We start from the raw sequence: 9,945 nt of genomic DNA on the forward strand, positions 1-9,945 counted from the left end.
TGATTGCGCCACTGTATTCCAGCCTGGCGACAGAGTGAGACCTCATCTCAAAAACAACAACAACAACAAAAACACACTGGGAAAAATGGGATCTGAATACATGTACTATTCTTTAATTTTTTTTTCCAATTAAAAAGAATCCTTTCTTGGCCGGGCGCGGTGTCTCACGCCTGTAATCCTAGTACTTTGGGAGGCTGAGGCGGGCAGATCACGAGGTCAGGAGATCGAGACCATCCTGGCTAACACGGTGAAACCCCGTCTCTACTGAAAATAAAAAAAAAAAAAATTAGCCAGGTGTGGTGGCGGGCGCCTGTAGTCCCAGGCACTCGGGAGGCTGAGGGAGGAGAATTGCGCGAACCCAGGAGGTGGAGCTTGCAGTGAGCCGAGATCGCGCCACTGCACTCCAGTCTGGGAGCCAGAGCAAGATTCGTCTCAAAAAAAAAAAAAAAAGAATCCTTTCTTATTGGTTGAGATAAATGAACCTTTCTTTTTCAGACAGCTGCCTTGTGTCATCATTTACCTTCATCCCGAGTTCATTATAGAAGGCAACTTACCTTGAGTCTTCAGGGAACTAGTCTGCCTAGATCAGCCAGCAAGGTGGAGAGTCAGCTCCTGCCTGGAGAACTCAAGGCCTTGCAGCTGACGTGGGCACACACCTTTGAAGCCCTTACCTATTCCCACAAAGCAGTTCACCAGCTCCAGTCACAGAATCACTGGCCCCAGCGCTATCCTTACGAACTTCATGCTTAAGGCCAGGCTCGGTGGCTCATGCCTGTAATCCCAGCACTTTGGGAGGCCGAGGCAGGTGGATCACTTGAGATCAGGAGTTCAAGACCAGCCTGCCAACATGGTGAAACCCCATGTCTACTAAAAATACAAAAATTAGCCAGGCATGGTGGTGTGGGCCTGTAATCCCAGCTACTCGGGAGGCTGAGGCAGGAGAGTCACTTGAACCTGGGAGATGGAGGTTGCAGTGAGCCGAGATTGCGCCACTGCACTCCAGCTTGACCAACAGCGTAAGACTCTGTGTCAAAAAAAAAAAAACCTTGTGGTTGATTAACTGGGGGAGTGGTCATAACATAAAGAAGACCCCCATTAAGGTGTGGCCCCGAAGCACATGCTGGGGGAACCCCACAGTGGTTCACTGACAGCCTCAGGGCTTGCCAGAAATCTGACCCACACCTCCCCTCAACTCCCTCTCAGCGCTGTATTGGCCGCCTGCTGCCAAGACAGGATCCAGGTGGTCCCTGCTGGGGCCCAAACTCTGAACACAGAGAGCTGAGATGCCCTGGCTTAGACACTCACAGTTGTCCTGAGCCTGGCTTGCTAGTTTCACCTCTCTGAGCTTCAGTGTCCTCATCTGTGCAATGGGGATAATAACACTGGCAAAGATCAAGAGGGAATAAGCCATAGTCAAGGACCTAGAACAGTGCCTACTTATAAAGTTATTCCACTTGGCTTCAGGAAAGATTTAAAGTGGCTTATATGAATACATGGTTATAATGAAATGCATATATTAAAAGTAAGGAAGAAGAAGACAAGCTAGGGTGAAGCCAGGGATCAGTCCAGCATGAGAATTAGCATGATCGTACACTTACTGTTGTTGGGCCACAAATCTGGCTCTAAGCTTCCTAGTGGCCAAAACAAAAAAGGGCAAATGGATAGTTATCCCCTAGAGGCCCTTAGTAAAATAAAGGCAGTTCACTTGCCCAGGTAATATTGAACCACTCTGGATCTAAAGTAAGGCTTTTCTCCTTTGCATCCTTAGACAAGGGACAGTGTGGTAGAAGGAGTGTGCTCCTGTGTGACATCTATGAAGTGTGTGCCACCCCTTCCCACCTCTACCCTCCATGTAGCTTGCTGGCATCACCCCAAGCTCAAGTCAGCAAAAGCTATTGTAGCTGGGAGAGTAGTTTTGAAGTACGTTCATATCTTTCTCTCTTTCTCCATTCTGTATATTTGCCTCTCTCTCCAGTGCCATTTTTAAGAAGAATGCCCTGAGGAGGATTGGGATTGTTATGGAAAGAATGTCAAGGGAAAGAAAAAGTCCTATGCAGCCGGTGATATCCAAGGCCTGGAGGCAAGATAATTGAGTTTGCAGCATCTAGAAGTCAAGCTTTGACAAGAGAGAAAGCTTTCCTAAATTTGCTGAGTTCCACCAACATATCAAGAACCAGGCCTGGCAGACCAGATCCCGGAGTCTGACATAAGGGAAGGAGAAGACACCGCCAGGATGTGCTGCAAGCCAGCACCGCTTCTCTGAATCACCTGGGCACCTTGTTAACATACAAGCCCTCGTTCCGCAGGTCCGTGGTGGGGCTTGAGAGCCTCCATTTCTAATAAGCTCTCGGGATACTAACACAGCTTGTCTGTGGCCCACTGTCTAGTGGCAAATACGTTAAGGATATCAAGGCTAAAATTGAAAGGGATTAGAGCTCCCCTCCAGGCCCAGGAAATCGCGGGAAGAAGACGGGCTGAGGCTGGGGACCTGGGTGGTCACACTCATGTGGGCTGATCTTCCTACTGCAGGCTAAAGTCCCAGGGTAGAGGACAGGATTGGTGGGGGATGAGTAGGGTGAGCAGTTGAATAGATTGAGAGAAAAGGCAAAGACAGAGTATTTTGTGCCCTGACCCCCATTTAGAACTTTGTTAGTGGGGAGTGGGTTGGGAAAAGGGAGGGTGCTCTGCTGGGGACAGGGGAGTACTTGGTTTGACATTCCCAAAGCCCTCGATGCCACGTAATGTGGGAGGAACTGGAAGAGACCCACTTTCTTGCGTGTTCCTATGGGGGTTTCCAATGAGGATCTGGCTGGGGGCATAGGGTCTACATGGGTCTTGGGCTTAATGGGAGTCACGACCGTACTTTGGGGGTCAGCAGAGTTTTTGAGAACAGAGGAAGTATCCAATGGGTTGTGTAAGCCGGAGGTTACACTCACCAAGGATGTCAACAGCAGATGTCCCCAGGATTGCCAGGGACAGACTGGGCCAGTCCAGCTCATGGACCAGACAGTCACCTAAAGCAGAGATCTGTGCAAGGACCAGCTGGGGACCCATCCCACCACTCCCTTGAGAAATGCCATGAGGACTTCTAGGGTTCCTAGTGCCATATTACCAACAGGGCCCAGGAGAAGTGAAGTGGCTCATTAGGATTGAACTTTGGATTCACTGAATATTTACCCCAGACCGGTCAATTGATTAGCCTATCAAATGCTTCTCTCACTAATCTTGTAGAGATTGTGGCAATATTCAATTTGTTACAAGTATCAGAAACAACACCTTTGATCATCTGGGTAGAGTGTGTGCATTTTTTTTGTTGTTTTTAGCAGACATAACAAAAGTTATCTGTAATGCTGCTTAATAAATAGTCCTTACTGGCTGGGCGTGGTGGCTCACGCTTGTAATCCCAGCACTTTGGGAGGCCAAGGTGGATGAATCACTTGAGACCCGGAGTTCAAGACCAGCCTGGCCAACATGGTGAAACCCTGTCTCTACTAAAACCACAAAAATTAACTGCGCTTGGTGGCGCGTGCCTGTAATCCCAGCTACTCAGGAGACTAAGGCACAAGAATCGCTTGAGCCTGGGAGGCAGAGGTTGCAGTGAACTGAGATTGTGCGATTGCACTCCAGCCTGAGTGACGGAGCAAGACTCTGTCTCAAAAATAAATAAACTAATAAGTAGTCCTCACTGCTGTTGGATGAAAATGCATAACCGGCAGCTTCTGGCTGGGATCAGTAAAGACGCAGGGACACAGGGTGGGGGCCACAGACCTGGGGAGGCCTGGGGGTTCAGTTGGAGGCATCCCCAGAAGCTACAATTTGAGCAGAAGTTGGGAAGAGAGGAGATACCCACATTGGTCAAGAGGGAGGAGAGAAAGGACATAAGAAGGTTTAGGCAAAGTATGGGGGAAGGTCCCGTTTATTTGTCTGAGAGCTTCTGTTGCATGCCTGCCACGGAGCCAGGAACCCGGGCGTCAGAAAGATATTCCATGCCTCATCAGGCTTGTTCTCCAAGGAGAGGATGAAAGGACGCTGCACACCTCCTGACCTCTGAACAGGAGCACTGCAGGGAGGTGCTTTTGAGAACCAGGCGTTCAAAATAGTCCTGCCAATCTCCCTACGGCCCTGCCCTGCCCTCTGCCCTGGAGAGTCTGGAGATGGGGATCTGGATGGTCGGAAGACCAAAGCAGTATATCCCTCACCCCATTCAGATATTTCCCAGGGAGAAGGGGGCAGCCATTTGTATTTAGAAAAAGGTTCCCAGTGAGGGTTCTTTTTTGCCCCTTTCCTCCAGCTTCCGCCAAGCACACACATGCACACCCACCCACCCCCACACAAACACACACGTGTGTGCAAGCTGAGGTGTCCAGGGCCTGAAGTTCACACTGGGGCTTGAGGACAAGTGGCATAATCTACCGGGAGCAGGAAGAAGACAAGTTGGAAGACCTTTAAAGTCTCTTAGAAGGGATCTGGCTTTATTATTACATTATTTTTTCAGTTGCAAATTCACCTTCATCAAATTCAGTCCCTTATTTTACAATGGGGACCCAGTGGAGGGGAGCAGAGAGAAGGGCTGGCCTGGGCTCACACAGAGCCAGGACTCACTGGGCGCCTGGTGGCCAGGCCTGCTGCTCTCCATAACTCGGAGGCTGCTGGCAGTTTCCCTCCAGCATGCAGGAGAGGATGAATTATTATTATACATATTTTTTGCGACATAATTTCGCTCTGTCACCCAGGCTGGAGTGCAGTGGCACAATCTCAGCTCACTGCAACCTCCACCTCCCAGGTTCAAGCAATTCTCCAGTGTCAGCCTCCTGAGTAGCTGAGATTACAGGCATGAGCCACCACACCTGGCTAATTTTTGTATTATTAGTAGAGGCAAGGTTTCACCATGTTGGCCAGGCTAGTCTTGAACTCCTGACCTCAAGTGGTCCGCCTGCCTCGGCCCCCCAAAGTGCTGGGATTACAGGATGGAGCCACCGCGCCCAGCCTAATTATTAATTTTTATAACAACCCAGAAATGTATCTGTGAACCATGAGCCCCGACACTTCTTTTCCAGTATCCAGCCACTTAATCGTGGTTTTAGCTGGGTCAGCTAAAACGGTCCCATCAGCTCAGAAGTGGAAAGCAGTGAAGGCCTTTATCAGCCATTCCTGGGGGCGAAGGCCAAGTTCACTGGGAGCAGCTGGTGATGTGAGAGCCAATAATATTCTCTAAGAATCTCAGAGGCCTTTGCATATCAGAGCTGGGCCTCGTGCTATTCCCTTTCCTGGCATGAGTCATTTCTTACCTTTGTGTTACTTAGCTGCAGTTTTCAAAGCACTTTCACAAGACAGAATACCAGACGACTCCCAAACAACACTATAACTAGACTGGGTAGATATTGTTCTCATGGAGAAAATAATGACTCAGAGAGGGAAGTGACCCATCCAAGGTCACACAGACACAACGACTTCTGCCCTCTGAACATGACCCCATCTCTGGGGACCTCCCACCTGGAGGAATCCCTGTCGGGGCCATTGTTTTAACACAGGAATATTAACTTAACCCAAGATCCTTGAGTGTGTTTTGGGGTTGTCCGTACATCCTCTGAAAGTGTCAACAGCATTTGGGGCATTTGTCTGAGAGTCCATAGAGTTCATCAGATTCTCTCTGATGCTGAACAGTAAGAACAGCAGCTTTCAAATAAGTAGTCCGAAGTCCTACTGCACAGCAGCCACTTTTATGAAGTTTATCCTAAGTATGTTGACAGATAAATGTGCAAAGATGTTTGTGCAAAAGTGGCTATTGAATGTTTTTTATAAGAGCAAAAAATAGAAACAACTTAAATGTCAAAAAATGAACGGTTAAAAAACTTTTAGACTGGGCACAGTGGCTCACACCTTGATCCCAGCACTTTGAGAGGCTGAGGTAGACAGATCGCTTGAAGTCAGGAGTTCAAGACCAGCCTGGCCAACACGGTGAAACCCCGTCTCCACTGAAAATACAAAAATTAGCTGGGCCTAGTGGTGGGCACCTGTAATCCCAGCTACTCAGGAGGCTGAGGCAGGAGAATTGCAGAGGCTGCAGTGCGCCAAGAGCATGCCAGTGTACTCTAGCCTGGGCGACAGAGTGAGATTCTGGCTCAAAAAAACAAACAAAACTTTTGTTCAACCACACAATGGACTATATGCTGCCACTAAAAATTAAAAATCATCTTACCAGCCAAGCATGGTGGCTCATGCCTATAATCCCAGCACTTTGGGAGGCTGAGGCAGATGAATCATTTGAGGACACGAGTTCGAGAGCAACCTGGGCAATATGGTGAAACCCCCATCTCTACTAAAAATACAAAAATTAGCTGGGCATGGTGGCACATGCCAGTAGTCCCAGCTACTCAGTAGACTGAGGCATGAGAATCGCTTGAGCCTGGGATGTGGAGGTTGCAGTGAGCTAGACTGCACTCCAGCCTGGGAGAGAGAACGATACTCTATCTCAAAAAAATAAAAATAAAAAATCTTACTGAACATTAATTGATTGATTGGGAAGAAATACTTAGATAAGAGTGCTAACTATGACACCAAGTATATATTGTATGATATCTTAAACATACCAAAATGTACGCCAAAAGGATTATCTCTGTGTGAGGGAGTAACTTTGTTCTTTTTCTTTATTCTTTCCAAACTCACTATAATAAACCTGCTGATATCACAATTCTACCAAATTTAATAGGGATTTTTTTTTTTTCTTTGAGACAGGGTCTTGCCTTCTTGCCCAGGCTGGAGTACAGTGGCATGATCTTGCCTCACTGCAGCCTTGACCTCCCAGGTTTAATCAAACCTCCCACCTCAGCCTCTCAAGTAGCTGGGACTACGGGCGCATGCCACTACGCCGGGCTAATTGTTGTGTTTTTGTTTTGTTTTTGTTTTTTGTAGAGATGTGGTTTTACCATGTTGCCCATGCTGGTCTCAAACTCCTTATCTGCCTGTCTCGGCCTTCCAAAGTGCTGGGATTACAGATGTGAGTCAGCCACCACGCCCGGCCTTAATAGGGATTTTAAAAGTTCAGTTTAGAATTTTTAAAAACTGGGATCTAGGCTGGGTGGCTCATGCCCATAATCTCAGGGGTTTGGAAGGCTGAGGTGGAAAGATTGCTTGAGGCCAGAAGTTTGAGACCAAAGTGAGCTATGATCTTGCCATGCACTCCAGCCTGGGCAACAGAACAAGACCTTGTCTCTCTTAAAAAAAAAAAAAAAAAAAAAAGTAAAAATTGGTGTATTTCCAATTTTTTGTGCATTTAAAAGTCAATTATTGAACAGAGGTTTTACAAAAGCTACTCTTTTTTTTTTTTTTTGAGTCAGAGTCTCACTGGAGTGCAGTGGTACAATCGCAGCTCACTGTAACCTCTGCCTCCTGGATTCAAGCAATTCCGCTGCCTCAGCCTCCCGAGTAGCTGGGACTACAGGCGAGCACCACCACACCCAGTTATTTATTTATTTATTTTCAGTACAGACGGAGTTTCACCATGTTGGCCAGGCTGGTCTTGAACTCCTGACCTCAGGTAATCCACCTGTCTTGGCCTCCCAAAGTGCTAGGATTACAGGTGTGAGCCACTGCACCTGGCCTACAAAAGATACTTCTCATCTTTGTTTCTCAAACTGGGGTAAATCTGTGGCATCTGCTAATAGGTCATCACAAGAACATGTGCGCAATTTACTTGACTAATCCTCCCTTAGACGTTACTTTTATATGAAAACAAATCCAAATGAATTATAAGAGAAATACGAAATGCTTATGGTTTCTTTTTCCAGATAGAGCAAGAGACCAGGCAGCCATCGACCCCCAGATGGCAGCTGCTTAGGCAGGTCCCTGTCCATGAGCTCTGCCTTAGCTGCTTCGGAGAGGAGGAGGGGCCTGGTGCAAGCCCATGGCACTGCAGCGACATTTGTCCCCACACCCGGGGAAGTAGCCAGTGAAGCCTTATGTTTTCTTGAAAGTTCAAAGTCTCAGGTGTCACAAATCCCCTCAGCCAAAGATTCCTCAGGTGGAGCCTTGCTTCCCAGAAGTCTCCAAAACAAACAGCAATAAGTCAATGAGACCTGAGAAGCTGGCAAGCAGCCAGCTTGGGGCAGGATGCAGGGCTGGGGGTGGCGGGAGTGCAGAAGAGGCTGAGCGCTCCCAGCACACCAGCCTGGTGGGGCAGCTCCTTTCCAAGGACCTCATGCTTCCCTCAGCAGCCAGTGCCTCTGGACAGGACACGGTGCCCAAAATGGGAATGCCCACTACCTGAGTGAAACTTGGCTGGGTCTGGGAGCAGGCTGGGCTGGCGGGAATGCTGTGAAGCTGGCAAATTCTGTGCAGGGTGAGGCAGGGCTCATACCAGCTGCCCGCACAATGCCAAGGCCTGGGGTGCTAACTGTGGCTCATCTCACCAGGGCAACCTGTGTCCTAGGCTGCTCAGGGGTGCCAGGAAAGATACCCAGGGGCCGAGCTTTGGCGTGTCTCGCACTTTCTGGGCCTCTGAGTCCACGGATGTTAGCCCACACCAAAGAAAGAGGCTCAGCATTCAGGGGCGTGGCGGGGCAGTGAACTTCCCACAAGCTCTCCCTGCTCTCACCGTGGGCTGCAGCCTTGACCTTGGCTTTGTTTATGACGGAGATGGTGAGGAAAGCTTTCCAGCAGGGGGCACGTGTGGGGGAGACTACAGGACAGCCAGCATTCATGGAGCTTTTATTCCAGGTCAGACCCTGTAATAGCTGCAGACATGCATTTTCTCACATTTCTCGTCACAACTGCTGGATTATCTCCATTTCACAGGTGAGGAAACTGAGGCTTGGAAACAATCAGTGGAGATAGAGGAAGGTCACACAGCTAGTGAATTGCTAGCTGGGGTGGACGGATACACACACACATCCACCAGGCTCCTGAGCTAGGCCATGTCTATTGCCCCAGCCCTGTGTCATTATGGAGCCCACCCCTAGGCCCAGCCACTGCCACCCTCTAGGCCCTTCTCAGCCCACAGCTCCCCTGTGCTCCCCTGCCTTGCATCCTTGATCAAGTCCCCAGGGATCTGCCCAGTTTCCTCTCTTTGAGAAAGCTGTCACTCCCCTCTCTGGCTAGGACATGGCTGGAGGTAGAACGCTGACCTCCCCTCCTCTGCCTCCAACACAGGCTCATGGGCTTCTCCTCCCTGCTTCCCTGAGTTGGTTTTCCTCTGGAAAATTAGGTAAGTGATCATCAAAATGGCAAGCATGAGTTTACAAAGGTTCTAGAACCAAGCTGAGCTCTCATACCCACTCCCTGATTGGTACTCGCTGACTGCCTCTGAGAAGGACATTGGAAGCCCAGGTGGAATCTGAACTCTACATTTATTTCTGAGAGTTAAGTTTATTAAGATCCCCACTTTTACCCCCACCCAATTCTTTCCTTCCCTTAGCCCGTTTCTCTGGTCTCTTTTGGTGGCCAGAGGCAGTGAAGGCAGGAGGGCTCACCCTTTCTGGTGGGCTGTTTGCTTCTCTGTGTTTTCCATTCCATCCCACCCCAGCCTCCTCCTGTTCCCAAGGAAGCCAAAAATGGGGCATTAGATTTGTGTGTTTCGGAGTCTTCTATCTTCGCATGAGCAACGCCCAGACCCTAATTGACCCTAGAGATGAAAGCTGTCTCAAGATCCACTCGGGAGACCACACCTTAAAAACATGGAAGAGTGGGGTCTACTGATTTTGTTTTCTAAGCTAAGTCAAAGTTTCGAAACAATAACTCTTTCTCTATGCGGGAGGAGCAGTGCTATTAGCTCATGGCTGCTGAACCTATTGGATTTCACCCACAGCTGTGTGTGGGCCAGCAAGGTGGAAGCTTAGAGATGCAAAAGTGGGAAGGGGTCTGGGCATGATGGCTCACATCTGTCATCCCAACACTTTGGGAGGCCAAGGCAAGAAGATCACTTGAGCCCAGGAGTTTGAGACCAGTCTG

Source organism: Macaca thibetana, chromosome 1 (assembly GCF_024542745.1).
Source record: "Macaca thibetana thibetana isolate TM-01 chromosome 1, ASM2454274v1, whole genome shotgun sequence".
NCBI classification, from domain to species: domain Eukaryota; kingdom Metazoa; phylum Chordata; class Mammalia; order Primates; family Cercopithecidae; genus Macaca; species Macaca thibetana.